Source organism: Crocodylus porosus, unplaced genomic scaffold, assembly GCF_001723895.1.
Source record: "Crocodylus porosus isolate Cpor-Errol unplaced genomic scaffold, CroPor_comp1, whole genome shotgun sequence".
In the NCBI taxonomy this organism is placed as follows: Eukaryota; Metazoa; Chordata; order Crocodylia; family Crocodylidae; genus Crocodylus; species Crocodylus porosus.
The window spans coordinates 132,262,703-132,279,662 of NW_017728906.1; the positions used below are offsets into that span (position 1 = coordinate 132,262,703).

Consider the following 16,960-nt stretch of genomic DNA (forward strand, 5'->3'; position numbering starts at 1 on the left):
CATGGGTGGAGTCCCACCAGGTCTCCGGTATCCCAATGACATCATATTTCTTTGCACTGAGCAGGAGGACGAGCTCATCCTGCTTGTTGCCCAGGCTCCTGGCATTAGTGTACAGGCAGGCAAATGTGCCCCTGGGGGCTCTTGCCTTGCCCACAGATTGTGCCAGGGCTGGGGCAGGGGTGGGCTCCCTTAAGTGCCTTGGTCCACTGGCTTTGCAAGGGGCAGTAGTCCCCCCATCCTCCAGCAGGCTTAGTTTAAAGCCCGGTGGAGCAGGTCAGCCAGCCTGGCTGAGAAGAGCCTCCTCCCCAGGAGGATTTTGATGGTGTTCAAATAGCATAGTGATGGGGGCAGAGAGATTTTACAGCATAAGCAAAGGATTTTGACTGTGTGAGAATGGTAAAAACTTAAATCCAACTGAGTTTCTTCTTTACATTTCTAGGGCCAAAACATGTAGGGAACGGTATAAAGGACTCTGACTACAAACACTTGGCTTGTATTTTCAAAGATGTGCCTATTGTATAACATCAATATCTGACATAAGGAGGTATACATACAAAACAGATGCAGAAACCCAGTGTTTTCAGCAGGTGGTATGTGTAAGTGCTGAAAACTAGTGTAAACCATAAAGAGAAAACAGAAACAAACAGATGAAGCTGGAAACAGCCAAACAGTGAATGGGAAGTTGCATTTTTAGAGTAATTATATGTATAAAACTGCACTGTTAGATTGAAGGGGTATATTTGCTTTGGTAAGCAATTATCATTTAAAGAAAATGGCTTTTTAAAAGTATTTGTTCCTTATTTCCTGTCAAATTGTTGAGAGATTAAAGTATTTGATCCTGAAAGCAGGATATATATATTTTCTTTTTTAATTTTCTTTATTTGCAAATAAAAAAACAAGTAAAAGAGTAAGCACAGCAAATATATATATACTGCTCTGTATTTGCTTATGCTGCACTTTCATCACATTTACTTAAGTTTAGTATATATTATGTATATTAGTAAATTTGCTGTTTCCATCATCTTTTAATTGAGTTTATAATGTATATTTTAAACATTCCATATAATAATATATTCTATAATGCTATACACATATACATATATGCATGCATACATATACACACACACATATATATATAAAATATATACACATTTATATATATATAAAAATAAACTCAAGTAAAATATGATGAAGACAGCACAAGCCAATACAGAGAACAATTACAATTGTTCAATTGTACAATTCAGAGAACAATTAATAGTGTAAATGAACCATATCAAGCTTCAATTAAGAAATAAATATTCAGAAAAAAATAAACGATTTACCCCATTGGAAGGAAGCCTTAGACACAAATGTTTTACTTTCCAAGGATATATTCAGTGCCTGCCACATTTGTGTATGTATGCATGCATATACATCTATATGTGCTTGTAGCATGATTTTCAGACAGTTTAGTTTGTTTTGTGGTTAAATGCTGAATTTAGAGTAAGTTTTTACTCTGTCATGGACTGTACTCCCATCTAAGTCCCTTTGAGAAAATACAGATGGCCCCTTTTGGTCCACCTTTGATGCACCTAAAATTAGATGTACAGCCACTCTGACATCCCTGAAAAACAGAGAATGTGAATGGTGGGCGTGTTCTCTTCCTCTTCACAGCTTTTCTTGTGATTCAAGGATAAAATGATAGTATGGTATGAAAGTGGACAAATTAATGGATGTTCAGGAAATGAGCACATATGATAGAATCGCATTCAGGCACCAAGTCCACTTAGACACCTAAAAGTTGCAATAGAATCTGAACCTTGGACTTGCACAATTATTGGAAAAAAGTTAGGCATCTCCAAAGGCCAACTTCGAGACTGGACATTGAGCAAAATGTCTGTGAGACCTGGCCAATAGAAAGCACTAATCAGCAGATGTGTCTGAACTTTTACCTCTCTTTGGAATTCAGGTGCAGGAGTCAGGGTTATACATTAGGTTTGTCAGTCTAAGGTATATTCGTCTTTGGAATCCAGAGTCTACTCATTTTAGGGTAGATCCCTCACCAAGCAAGGCATGCTCTTTTTACAATAAAACCAAGAATTCACAAGTCATCAAGACAAAGGAAAGCAAGTTCCTATGGCCTAGTGATAAGGAACTCAACAGGAAGGGAAGAGTTCTGCATTCTACTTCATGCTCTCAGGAGTTTTTTTCTATTGTAGCCAATGACTCTCCAGTGTAAAATGCATGAACCATGTAGGAAAGCTAGGATTAGAAATTAAGTTTTTCTTCTCAAAGACAAATGTCCCAGTCACTAAGCTAGGATCGGGTCATGTACAGATATTCCATTTTTACCTGGAGAACTGCCTAGCAGAAATGTTGAGTGTGAAGACATTCCAGCTTTTTCTCCTGGAGCAAAAATGACAGTTTCAGGAGAAAAATAATCCAGCCCCAACGAGAGAGAAGGCACTGCAAGAAGAAGCAATGTCAAGTACAATCAATGATTGTACAATTTTCCATAGTTTAACTCCTCTTGGGACCCAGGGACGAGCAAAGCAGGGGTAAGGTGTGGCCGAACACTGGCCTGCCATGGCCCCTGAGTCAAATTTCTCCCTCCGTCTCCTCTCCCCCCACCCCCTTCTGCTAGCAAACCCTGGGGACCTCAGCTGCTGTTTGCTAGGCCCAGATGTACCTCCATGGCTTGTCTGCAAACAGGCAGGGATGGAGTCAATCACTCCCTCTGTCCCCTCTCTCCTCGAACACCAGGACTTTGGCTTTAGTCAGTGTGGCTTGCACAGCAGGTCCTGGAGCAGGGGAGAGAAGCAAGCAGATCTGTCTGCAGATCCAAGCCTTGCTGCAACTCTGAGCCCAGAGCTAAGACTTGCAGGATCAGGCTGAGAGGTGGAAAGTGTTGGCAAAGACCTGACAATCACCAGTGATCATACATGCTGGAGATTTAGTTAAGAGAAGTTGCAGCAAAGAATTCAGAGCACTATATTTATGTCGTAAAGCAGAACATGTAAACAATGTCTTTCTGAATGCTTGGCTAGGATTAGTAAGACTAACTCTTGTCTTTCTGGTTTACATTTTAAGTTAGATTAAGTTGTGTCTGCTGTGTTTTACTGGGCTGTATCTTAGTTTAGGTGAAGATTTTTGGTAGTTCCCTGTTGTTTGCTTTGCAAATTGCTGTGTTCAATACCTTGCTCAGAGAAAGGACTTTTTCTCCATCCAGCTGGTGCCTGGCCCATCCTCCTCTGTTCAAGCAGGGAAGGGTGAGCACCTTATTGCTCATCTCTCTTTCCTCCCCTTTGGCAGTGGCTGGCAGGCACACTCTAGCACCCCCTGGCTTCCTTCCCTTTATCAGGAACCTGAACTCATTCATTTTGTGATCGCTGCTGCCCAAGTTGCCATCCACTACTACATTCTCCACCAATTCTTCCCTGCTTGTGACCAGCAGGTCAAAAACAATATGGCCCTTAATTGGCCTCTCCAACACTTGCACCAGGAAGGTGCAGTCCACTTGCACATGGGCTGCTCATGCACTGATGTAGTGCTCTCCCAGCAGATATCAAGATGATGGAAGTCCCCAGTGAGAACCAGGGCGTGTTATCCGGAAACTTTTGCTAGCTGTTTGAAGAAAGCCTCAATCACCATATGTCCCTGGTCTGGTAGTCTACAGCAGACACCCACCACAACATCACCGTTGCTGCTCTCTCCTCTGACCCTAGGCCAGAGACTCTTCAACAGGCCTATCTCCAGTTTCATACAGGAGATCTGAGCATCATCCAGCACTTTTAAATAAAGTGCTACTCCTTCTCCTCATCTTCTCCCCTGCATGTCTTTTCTGAACAATTTATATTTATACATGGCAGTACTCTACTCATGCAAACTGTCACACCAAGTCTCTATTTATTCCAGTCACATTAAAGTTCTGTGACTGTGTGAGCATTTCCAGTTCTTCGTGGCTCTTTCCCAGGCTCTGTGAATTCATGTACAGGCAACTGAGGTAACTAGTTGATTGCTCTGATTTCTTAGGAAGAATGAAAATGCCTCCCTTTTGCCCCCTCCTGCTTGCTCCTCCTCCAGGTCACCCACTTCCCCACTTACCTCAGGGGGTTGGTCTCCATTTTCAGTGAATCTAGTTTAAAGCCCTTCCCACTAGGTTAGCAAGACTGTCTGTGAAGATGCTCTTCCTTCTCTTCATTAGATGGATCCGGTTTCTTCCTAACAGTTCTTCTTGGAACAACATACTATGGTCAAAGAAACTAAAGCTCTGCTAGCTACATTATCTGTGCAGCCATGCATTGATCTGCAGGATGAGTCCACTCCAGCCCAGCCCCTTCCCCTTGATTGGACGCATCAAGGAGAATACCACCTAAGCCACTGTCTCTTTACCCTTGTATCCAGAGCCCTCTCATCCCTTTTGATCTGCTCTGGGTCTCCACAGGCAGTATCATTGGTGTCCACGTGGATAAGCAATATGGGATAGTAGTCAGAGGGCCGGATGAGTCTCAGTAATCTTTCTGTGTCTCTTGGATCCAGGCTCTGCACAAGCACTAGACCTCCTGAGACAACAGGTCAGGCTGGCACATGGATGCTTCTGCCCCCCTCAAAAAGAAGTCTTCAACAACCACCACTCATCACTACGTCTTGGTGGCAGTGGTCTCAACTTCAGGGAGGCCTGGCCTATCCTCCTTCTCTGTTGCTAGGACTACATATCTGGTCTCCAGGCTAACTGCTGCAGGTGGACATGAAGATTTCTGCTTGGTGCCAGAGGTTACAAGCTTCCAGCTTCCACCTTCCTCTCCATGTCCTTGTCCTTTCCCTTCTCTAGTGCTGCATTTGGCAGTCCTTCATCTAGAGTCCTGGAGGTCTTCTCCAGCACTGAATTAATGAACTGTTCATGGCAGAGGATGCTTTGGAGCCTTGCTGTCTCCTCCTGTAGCTCTGTTTGCTGCTCCTGAGGGGCACCGTGAGGCAGTGCCACTTACATCACAAGCACTCCCCAACTTGGCTGTCACTGGAAGGAACCTGGAAGCCACAGTCTCCACAGCACCAAACCAGGACCTGGGTGGAAATCTCAACAGTGAGCAGTCCTGCCTGGACAGATACCTCACAAGTACAAGCAAAGGCATTAGCAGTGGTTCTGGCATTGCAGCATCCTCCAGCCATTTCTCTGGGTCTCTTCATCTACTGCCTCTCTCTTGCAGTCCTTCTTCCAAGCAGACTTTCCCTAGCAAAATCTCCTGTAACCTGGCCTGTTTACTACTCCTTAGTCCTGAAGGGTTACTTTTTCCCTGCTTCCTCTCACCAAGCATTAAGGTTCCCCTTCAAAGATGGAGTTTGTAAACTGACTTTTGAACTGACCTGTGAACTGCTTGCAAACTGCTTCCCTGTTTGGTGCCCCTGTTTGCTTTCTCTCTGGTCACTTGGGGAATTTTCCACTGCAAACAGCTTCCGGCTTCCTTCTTGCTCCCTGGCATTTTTACCCCATCTCTCTTCAATCTTGCTCCCTGGCATTTTTACCCCATCTCTCTTCAATCTTAGCTGCATAAAATCTGTGTTTCAACAAGAGGGGTGAGTAGTGCCTCATAACCCTCTTGACAGGACATTTTCTTGAAAGTGGAAGATGTAGTTTTACTCTCAGGCTTATGAGTTAACGGGTCTAGGTGTCCTGTTGTTGTGCAGGTACTTTAAAGGTAGGCCACTATTGAAAGGTGCATACCTACTATGATTTCTTCCCCCTTTCTCTTCTAGCTGTTTCTTCAACAAAAGAGAAGAGTGAGGTCTGAGTCATCTGTACCCTAAAGAACCATTTGGGTGCTTAAATGCAGGAAGCAGTTCGAGCCTGCAAACCCCAGAGCCTATGAGTGTCTAAATAAGGGATTCAGGAAGGTGTATAACTCTGAGGTGGGAAAAGCAATGGAGAGGTGGAATTCCAGTCACAAATGCTTTTCTTTTGTTTTTCTTCTTGGTTGGCATATGCAGACCTCCAGCCAGGGTGCCAGCTGTTGTGAACTGCATTCTGAGGCACCTATCTTTTTCTACTTACTGTATTGTGATTTGCACTACAGTACTGTGTTGTAAGAGTGATGGGAATGGAAATATTTTCCTCAAAAAAGAAATGAAGGAAACAGGTGATCTGCAGTTACAACATAGACTCTTAGAGGAATCAAGATTAGCAACAGGAATATTGGGTGCTAGTTAAGAACAGATTTGATCATGTGAAACATTGCTGCTGCCTGAACATTACAGAATATTCATACCAAAAAAGAGAGCAACAGAAATGAGTTGAAGATGACCACCACAGAGTTAAAAAAAATTCCCCCCCTCCCCCCCAAATAAAAAAAAACCTAGGGCTATAATTCCAAGAATAAATAATATAATAAGCCATGGTTTGAGAAACAATGTAGAAAACCAACTGAGGACTGCTATGCATCACATTATATGATTATGACAACAGAACTGATATTGATATCTTGTTGTGCAATATAATAAAGCAAAAATAAAACTAAGAGACTAACAAAACAACACAAAAGATAATATTTGTGTGGCAGAGAAGAGGGAGAAGAAACAGAAGTAATAATAATATGAAGGCAGCAACATGTGGAAGGAAGGATACCACAAGTGAGACTAACAGAAAAAAAATACAGCTAGTTTCAAAATATGAAATTGTAGAAAGTTAGAAGGAATGCTTTGATGAGCACCTTAATGGTGAAATAGAAAAAGTGAACATCAAATGGTCATTTCCAACATAAACCATTTGTTGAAGAATCAAGTTTTGAACAGATCCAAAAAGCTTTTAAAACATTGAGGAGCAACAAACCACAAAGTGTTGTTCCAAGTGAATAGTTTATCTGAGATAGGAAAAAGCTAACATTTTGTAAACTAGTTCTTTTTAAAATGTGTAAGTAGAATGAAATTATAATTTCCTTTTTCCTTTCTTCATGTTTTTAATGAGGCAAAGTGGAATGTAGCAACTACTGTGATGTCCCTCTCTTCACTGTGGTCTACAAAATCCTACTTACATATACTTATTTCTTATATAAACATAACAGTAGGGAAATATCTATCCAAGTTCCAGAAAAATGTGTCCAGTTCATTGGTTATTTGAAAAAAGATGGGAATGCAATCAGAATACATACAATAACTTTTTATGTATTTTTAAGTGTGTGATTTGATTATTACACAATGCCCATTGGGTCACAGGGAAATAATTTGAAATTTCTTCAAAAATTTTATAATCCCACAAGTATGTATTCTTATGGCTCAAAAGCTAGAGGAAAAACAGGGAATGCCAAATTCTGAGTATGCAGTGGTGGGGATAAATTTAATTTCTTATGCTGTGCTGATGACTTGGCTGTCATAGTCAATAGAGAAGATATGGTACAAAAAGGTTGGAGTCTTAAAACATGAAGAAAGATTTGACTTAATACCAATGAAAATGAAAGTAAATATGTGGCTATAAGCCCATGAGAAAATATGGAACAAACAGTTGATATATAACTGTTGATAGCATGTTACCTTAAAAACCTAGGGGAGTTAATTACTAATAAGAATTGGGTGAGGGAGAAAATTAAGGCATGATAAAAGAGCAAGAATGCATATTACTTTTTCTTTGCTAAGAATTCTAAGCTCTAAACAACTACTGAAAAAGACCAAGTCACATATACATAACGTCATTGTAGTGCCTATTGTTTTATATAGATGTGAAGTCTAGGCAGTTATTAAAAGAAAAGAAACTTGACACATATTCCATACAAAATAAAGTATTAAGATAAATTTGGGGGCTGGTACGTAAGAATGATGTATAAAGAAGTAATTTTGAGAGCTCTATGGAGAACAAAATGTGGCTAATAGAATAAACCCACAAGGTGGAATTCTATTTCCCATTGTTCATTTAAATGGCAGTTTTATAGTTTCATCCCCAGGTATTTTTCTCTGCTATAAAGATGTAAACATACGCACATAGACTGAATTAATTTGGGTTAAAACATGGAAAGTCTCTCCTCCTTTGGCATCTAACACCCATTACTCACGGCTTTCTAGTCAACTAAATTTTTATGATTTAGACTCCCGTGTGCACCACAAGGAGCTCATGTACTGTTGTATACTTGTCTGGCCAGTGTGAGTTTACAATGCATGTTCAGTCTATGCTTACACATCAACATGGCAACAATTAAATGCACAAAGGGAAATAAAATCCACTCCTCCATTCCCTGCGATCTTATTCAGCTAGGGTTATGGGGAACTAAATGCTTCTTGGTCTATCCAGGCTATGTACAGGCATTCCATTTCTACATGGAGAATTGCAAACTATCTACCAAAAGGCATTTAGGTCCCCATCACCAGAGATAAGAAAATTATCCCTTTGTCTTCTCTTTGGTTAGTCATGAGGCCAAACAACATGAAAGGGATAATAATGAAAACTACCTAAAGACTCTGAATTTGAATTGCAGGCAATAGGAGAAAATATCCTCTTGACAAAAAATGATAGCAGCAAATTGTGTGATTCTCCAGAGAGTAATAGTCATATTTTATTCTCATTTGGTCAGCTTTACCAGCTGTGTACCAACTGTTAGCAGTGTCCATGATGTGTATTTTCCTGCTAGTTACAATCAAGTCTGGAACTGTCTATGACAGAAGAATAGAGACAATATTTCTTCAGCTTCTCAGTCCTATCTGAGAGTCCTCTTACCACTTACAGCATGTTTTGCAGTTGTTTGGGCACTCTCACTCAAAAGTCGTTACTTGTGTCTAGCATCAATCCAAACCAATGGTACTGAGCATATTACAAGTAACTAAAATGTCAGGGGAGTAAATACAGGAAAAACATTCTTGCCATCCTCCATGCCCTTGTGTACTTCTCGAGCACAGTGAGGTTCCAATAGAACTGATAAATGAGTTGTGGAAATCAAATTAAAAAAAAAAGTGGAATACACTGTATTGCTACAATGCAATCTTGTTTAAAGATGTTTACTATTACATATAACTAGCTATTACTGATCACAGTAAACACAATAAAAATTTGAAGCAAGCTGGTCTTGGAAGTTTGCTTTTTCTGGGTTTTATTTGTTTGTTCCTTTCTTTGCCTTCTTTTTTTCTCTTTTTTAAAAATTTAATAATTGCTGACAAAAGTTAGCTGGAGCCAAAAAGGCTGTCTGGAACTTCTGTGAGAAACATGTAAACAACATTAAGCTGTCTCCTTAGGGCATCTCACTACTTCTTTCCTTTCACCTTCTGAATGTCTGGGTTCTATTTATATTCTAATGTTTCAATAGCTGCCTCAAGCATTTATTAAAATAGAAGAGGGAACAATAGGGTTGCTTAAGCATCCTCCCAGAAACAGCAGTTTCTGTGCATAGTCTTGGAAAACTCAATATGAGTCAAGAGAAAGTCAACAGGAACAGAGCAGAACTTTCAGGCCAGGAAAAACAAGGGAAGAAAGCACCTAATTATATGGCTTTATTTTCAAAAGTGTTGAGCACCCAATAAAAGCCATTCTTTTAGTTGGAAGGATTAAGTACTTCACACTGTTCAAAAGTGGGCTGATTATTAGGCACATAAATCCAGATTTGTGAGCCTAATTTAACATATTAAATTTGAATATCTTGATCTTGAATTTTTTTTAAGCAGATCATCATTTACATTGATTCACTCCTTTGGCTTCTTTTTTAACAGTGGAAGGGTGTCTGTCAGTCAGTACCTCAATGTTTCATGGGCTCACTGAAGATTTAGTGACAGATTTATGCTGCCTTATTCAGGACACCAGCTTCAATGCCAATGAAACATAACAGCAAATACCCATTTAACTAGCTCTGAATTCACGAAGCATTTAGGACAATAAAAGCTTCCAAATGAATAATTGCTTCACTGCAGGGAACTTTTGCATCCTAAATTGCTCAGTGCTTGGACTAGCCTGTGTTTCTATTAGTTAATCTCCAGGAGCCCTGAACAGGCAACAGACCTGGACAGGAGTCATAGAAGAAATGTAGGCAGCGTGGTAACACTTGGAGAGCAAAATGGGAACTATTTCCTCCTGGGAACCATTAAAAAGGAAGAAAACAATTTTTATTTGCCTGTAGTTAGTTACAAATGGAACTGAAATTCATTAAACAGTATCTATATTACTTTGTTTTTAAAATAGTTCTTGGAAGTTTCCCAAGACTACCCATGTAAATCAACCCTCACTATGTATTATTTATCACATACTATGATGAAGAAAACCAATGTATAGTATTTGCATGTTTGATTCCTTGAGCATACCATTCACTAGGCATGCCAGTTTTAGGCATGGATCAAAATCTGCTAGAATTCAACTAAGATTCTAGAATAGGGGCAGGTAATGATTTCAGCTGGATGCCTGCTTAACAAGTTTTGGCGAGCTGTCGAGGGCCACATGGGTAGCCCCACAACTTGACAGGTGCCTCACCTCTGGGTGGTTGTCTTGAGACCAGAAGTCCCACCCCCTAACCCTTGACCTTTGCTACTAGAAGTCCTGTTCCTTGCCCCTAGAAATACTCTTTTTGGCAAAGGGGGTGCTGTTTGGGAACAAGAAAAAAGCAAATTATATTCTAAAGTCAAAGATCTACTACAACATACATTAATTTGGTTTAAAAAAATATTTTTGTCTTGATTTACATGTGTTTTCCTGTTTTGTATATTGTGGGAGGGGTGTGGGTGGTATGAGTGGGTGGGTAGAGGGTTTATGGGCAGCTGTGGGTGTGTGTATGTGGGGTATCAGGGAAGGTGTGGGAGTGTGTGTGGGATTTGTTGGGGGTGGATAGGTGTCGTGGGTGTGGGTGGGTATGGGGTTTGAGGGGCTGGGTGTGTGTATGTGGGGTGGGGAGGCATGGGTGTAGGTGTGTGTATGTGGGGTATCAGGGAAGGTGTGGGAATGTGTGTGGGATTTGTTGGGGGTGGATAGGTGTCATGGGTGTGGGTGGGTATGGGGTTTGAGGGGCTGGGTGTGTGTATGTGGGGTGGGGAGGCATGGGTGTGGGTGTGTGGATATGTGGGTGGGTATGGGGTTTGTAGGATATGGGGTTTGTCAAGGGGCTGTGAGTGTGTGAGGGAGTCAGGGAGTGTGCTTGGGGGTTGTGGGTGTGTGGGGTGCAGGGTGATTGTGTGGGGCATACAATGTGGAAAGATGGTGGTTGTAGTGTAGTGCTAAGCATGTTGGGAACTGCAGTATTGGCATTCTTGAAGACTCTCAAAACCACCGCTGCTTTCCCCCACCCGCCTTCCTAACGCTGCTTCCCTCTTGCATCTACCTACCCACCCCCTGCTGCTTTTACCTCCCACCTGCTTGACCACCCACCATTGCTTTTCCCCAAACACCTACTCACTGCTTCCACACTACACAGTTCCCAGCTGGCTCCTGCTGCACCATGCAGTCTTAGCCATGCAGCAAGGAACTGGCATAGAGCCAGCCAAGAATCTCAGGGGAGAGGCTGGCTTCTGCTGCACTGGCAGGGAGAGTGGGGAGCTTGTCTGTCTCCATAGAGCCCCTGCCAGCCTGGGGTCCACGCTCCTGCTGCCTTGCTCTGGGCCTCCACCAGCACAGGCCCCACTCTTCTGTCCCATGCTCCAAACTAGCTGTTGCTGCGCTCCTGCCCACTTCCTCACTACTACTCCCCCTGACCCACTGCTTGCTGCTGCTGCCACCACCATTTCCCCACCTTCCTGCTGCTGCTACTTCCCCTTCCCCTGCACCCACCCACTTGCTGCTCCAGTAGTGCAAAGTTACCAGCTGCATAGCTGGTACTGCAGAACGCAGCACAAGCCAGTGCAGCCCCTGCAGACTGGAGGTGATTGCCACTAGTCCTCTCCCCCTCTATTCTTATCTGACTGCCCTTTCAGGTGGAGGGAGGCAGGGAGCAACCCCAGTGTCACCAGGCCAAAAGTCTCTGCTAGGAGGCTTGACAGAGCCAGTCAAGCCTTGGTGCTGCTGCCCCTGGGTCCTGCTGCCACCTCCACCTAGGTCCTGGCTCTACTGGTGCCTCATCAGCTTAAACACGCAGCTACAGATAAATAATAACTAATTAAAAAAAAAAATTAGGGACCCCATGGACTAGATAGAAAGGCCTGGCTGGCTAGATTTGGCCGGCAGACCATACTTTTCCCACCCCCGTTTTAGAAAAACAAGGTAATACTTATGGTAGTTTGTAGAGATATTCTCTTAAAGCACAATAGGTTCAATTTATCATCTGTAGTGCAAATTTAATCTTTGAAGTACCCATATCTACTACAAGTTTTATATTCCTTCCATATGTGAACTTTCCATTGATATCAACAAGAGATCCTTATGGACAATAAGTAAGGATCTATCTATTTATCTACACTGGAAGTGCGCTGGAGAGTGGCTCCTTTAACTTTGTTCTTTTGGCCATGTTTCTGTCTCCCCCACCACTGAGGGACCCCAATGGTCTTCCACTCACTGTTCACTCCTGATTGTCCAGGAGGCAAAAAACAGTTTTAAATATGCTGCAGTTTTTGCCTCCTGGCCTTTCAGTAGTGAGCAATGGGGCCACCAGGGCTTCTCAGCCAATCAGTGGTGGCGTGGGGTGTGTGAAAAAATGAACAAGATTACAGGAGCAGATGCACCGCATCCTTCGAGCGTGACTTAGTTGTATCCTTGGTAATGAGCACAAAGTATGCCACCTTAAAAGATCAGAAACCAGTGTGATGGTTCTATTCTGTGTAATTTAGCAATTGCACAATGTTTTATGTTTTTGTTAGATGTCACTATTTCACAATTTGTGAGTATGTATATAGTTTCAGTGACTTTCACATAGTTAGGGCGACCATAAATCCCAGTTTAGCCAGGATGGTCCCAGATTATGGAGGCTGGTCCCAGCTGGCTGGTGAAAAATAAAATGAGTGTCCTGGAAATGCAAGGGCACATGTAGTCTGGAGGGGAGGTGGAGCAACATGAATTGGCATGGCACACCAAGCAGTCAGGCAGGAAGACACTGCAGCCCTGCCCTGACCTCTGCCTGCAGCAGTGCTGCTGACTTCGGAAAGTGAGGTGGGGGTAGAAGGGCAGTGTCCCAGATGTCCCAGATTTCCTTATGATCAGCAGGGATCTTGTTTTCTGTGATAAAAATAATCCTCAATTTTTGGATTAAAAAAAAGTAACACACATTAATTATGTGATTAAAATAAAACACCACTAACATAGAGATATATAGCAGTGTTTCATTTTAATCATGTAAAAATGTGGATTTGGGGTTATTTTTTTCTATCTGAAAATTGGAGATTTTTTTAAATCATAGAAAATCGGGATCTTTCATCACTGTTGACTGCTCACCTCTTCCCCAAACTATACTGCCGGGTGCAGTAGTCTGGAAGTTGACCTTGTCTATGAAGACTGAAGTGAAAGAGGCATTGAATACTTCAGCCCTTTCTGCATCCTCTGTTACTAGGTTGCCTCCCCACTCCCCGCCCCCTTATTCAGTAAGGGAAAACACTTTTCCTGATCTTCTTCTTGTTAATGATGTAGAAACCCTTCTTGTTATCTTGCACATCCCTTGCTAGTTGCAACTCCAGTCACATTTTGGTCTTCCTGATTTTATCCCTGGATGCCAGACCAATACTCTCATACCCCTTCCTCATTGTTTGTTCAAGTCTCCACTTATAAGCTTCCTTTTGGTGATTTAGTTTACTGAAGAGTTCCCTACTAAGCCAAGCTGGTCTTCTTCTATACTTGTTACTCTTCCTGCACATTGGGATGGTTTGTTCCTACACCCTCAGTAAGGCTTCTTTAAAGCACAGCCAACTCTTCTGGACTCCTCTCACCCTCAGACTGGCTTCCCAGGGGATCCTGCCCGTGAGTTCCCAGAGAGAGTCAAAGTCCACTTTTCTGAAATCCAGGATCCTTATTCTTCTGCTGTCCTTTTTGTCTTTTGTCAGGATCCTGAACTCAATTATCCCATGGTCACTGCTGCTCAAATTGCCATCCACTTCTGCATCCTCCACCAATTCTTCCCTGTTTGTGAGCAGGAGGTCAAGAAGGGCATGGCCCCTAGTTGGCTGCTCCAGCACTTGTACTAGGAAGTTGTCCTCAAGGCTCTCACAAAATGTCCTTTATTGCCTGCACACTGCTGTGTTGCCTTCCTAGCAGATTTCAGGGTGATTGAAGTCTCCCAGGAGAACCAGGACCTGTTATTGGGAAACTTCTGCTAGCTGTTTGAAAAAAGCCTCAACTACCACTTCCTCCTCATCTGGTGGTTTATAGCAGACCTTCACCACAACATCACCCTTGTTGCTCTTTCTTCTAACCTTAATCCAGAGACTCTCAACAGGTCTATGTCTACCTTCATACTGGAGCTCTGAGAGATCATATGGCTCTTTTACATAAAGTGCAACTCCTCCTCCTCTTCTCCCCTGCCTGTACTTCCTGAACAGTTTATGCCCATCCGTGACAGTGCTCCAGTCATGCAAGCTGTCCCACCAAGTCTCTGTTTTCCAATCATGTCATATTTCTGTGCCTGTGCAAGGACTTCCAATTCTTCCTGATTGTTTCCCAAGCTCTGTGAAATCATGTACAGGCTCCTGTGGTAACTAGTCAATTGCCCTGATTCTCAGGAAGAATGAGAACACCTCCCTTCTTGCCCCTCCTCCTTGCTCTTCCTCCAGGTCACCCACTTCCCTCAGGGGTTTGGTCTCCATGCCATGGCAAACCTAGTTTAAAGCCCTCCTCACTAGGTTAGCAAGCTTGTCTGTGAAGATGATCTTCCTTTTCTTCATTAGATGGAACCCGTTTCTTCCTAACAATGCTTCTTCTTGGAACAACATACTATGGTCAAAGAAACTAAAGCCCTGCTGGCTACATTATCTGTGCAGCCATGCATTGATCTGCAGGATGAGTCCACTCCAGCCCAGCTCCTTCCCCTTGATCAGAAGTATCAAGGAGAATACCACCTGGGCCACTGTCTCTTTACCCTTGCACCCAGAGCCCTCACATCCCTTCTGATTTGCTCTGGGTCTCCACAGGCAGTATCATTGGTGCCCACGTGGATGAGCAATATGGGGTAGTAGTCAGAGGGCTGGATGAGTCTTGGTAATGCCTCAGTGACCTCTTGGATCTGGGCTGTAGGCAAGCAGCAGACTTCCCAAGACTACAGGTCAGGTTTGCAGGTGGATCCCTCTACCTCACCATCTACTGCCACCTGTCACTTCTTCTTGGTGGCAGTGCTTTGATCCTCTAACAAGAAGCCTCCTTTTTGCCTGCCCCAATACCATAAAGCCTCCCACTGCACATAGCAAGGGTTTCTTGCCTGTTCTGCCAGCCCCTCCTTGGGGTATTTGTTCCCTGTTCTCTGGCACCCTGGTCACCTGGGGAGTCTTCTTTTATACCCTGCTGGGCCTGGACTGGCTCTGCTCCCTTGTTAGGGCTTCTGTCAGGCACAGGCAGCAATCACTCAGGGCACCTATACACAGACACTGAGGTTGCTGCATGCAATGTGCTGTACTTATAGTACATCAGAGCAGACTCTATTAATCAAGTCTTCTGGAGTGTGGTATTACCATGCTCCAACAGTTTCCAGTGTCATGTATATCAGTATCCCTGTGCTGAAAAATGGTGGTGGGGGCACATTAAATGAAGTTTGTCTGATGAGCTTGAGTTAAAGTTCTCCTGCTGCCATTTTTCAGTGTAAGGATGCTGATATACATCACACTTTGGGAGCTTTAATTAGAGCAGCTCTCAGAGCCCCACTAATTAAAGTGCCCCCTGCCTCCCAGAACACATGTATAAGAGCCCTCAGCAATCAGCAATCACTCAGTTAACAACACTCCCAGCACGCAACATGCAAACAGCCCACCAAACCAACACTCAGCAAATCAAAGGCACAGGCAGCTCTGGATTACTTATCTTCCCTAGACAGAATCTGGTGCCTGGTACCTGGCTTCTCTTCCCCTTCCCCTTCCTCTTCTTGCTCCCAGCAAACTGTCTACAAAGTACTTGCCCTGTTTGCTACCGCTGTTCACTGGCTCAATAATGGGGTCTGGAACTCCTATTAGCATGCAATATATTTATCATATAATAAAGATTATTATAACTCTATGTTTAGATGCTCTGCTTTACCCTGCTGCACTTAGAAGGAATGTTTTCTATAGAATGAGTCCTTACACTGAATGCAGCACCTGTAGGCAGTTAATTAGCTAGTTATAGAAAATTGTATGTGGCACATATCAGTCTCAGTAAATAACTTCTATGCAATTTGTAAATGGAGGTATCATTTTAATCAAGATTCATTACAGCTGCATGAACCAGTTGCAGTAAACAATTCATTTAAGTTACTCTTTCTTTTTTTCTGTTTGTGCGTTATCTTTGTGCAGACATGTTTTTAAGGATATTTGATACTCAAAATAATTCCTCAAATGAGTTATGCAAATATATTTCAGCCTTTACAAGTAGTATCTCAAATAGTCACAATTCATAATCTTACTATTCAATCTGCATGATTATTCTCCTGAATCAGGTAATATTGCTTTTACTTTCTTACGTAGTAATTTCTAAACTGCTCACAGCAGCCTTTACTTTTATTATGATTCAAAAATCTGTTTAACCCCATTGTATTGTAAGACTCTAAGATCTTCTAAAATCTTTACAGTAATGCTTATTCAGATCTATTATTTCTGACCTTCTATTTTGCATCTAGTTTCATCCATTGTTCAGCCTATCCCTAGTGTTATTTGGCTCAGATAACTAATAATAATTTAGCACCTTTCCTTTTCTGCACATTTATACCTCTGATCCCACAAGTGGAGAATAGCAGTAATAGTGCAGCAAATTCTTATGAGATTGTTTATAAACAAGGAGAAAGAAAGTATCTTTTGGTAGCATGCATTTTTATTTGAAAATTAAAATGCCACTTGCCCAACCAGAAAATGACTTCCATTCCACTGAGACAAACACAAAGTGTAACATGAATTTGACAATAGATATGACATTGATTAATTCTGAATGAGTGAG

The 16,960-nt window shown here is 42.5% G+C and overlaps 1 protein-coding gene across 1 annotated transcript in view; it reads left to right on the forward strand.

Annotated features, from left to right (window-relative positions):
- The window catches only part of KLHL1 (kelch like family member 1), a 474,742-nt gene that overhangs the window by 441,623 nt on the left and 16,159 nt on the right, over positions 1 to 16,960 (forward strand). The gene's annotated exons all lie outside the window — the stretch shown is intronic.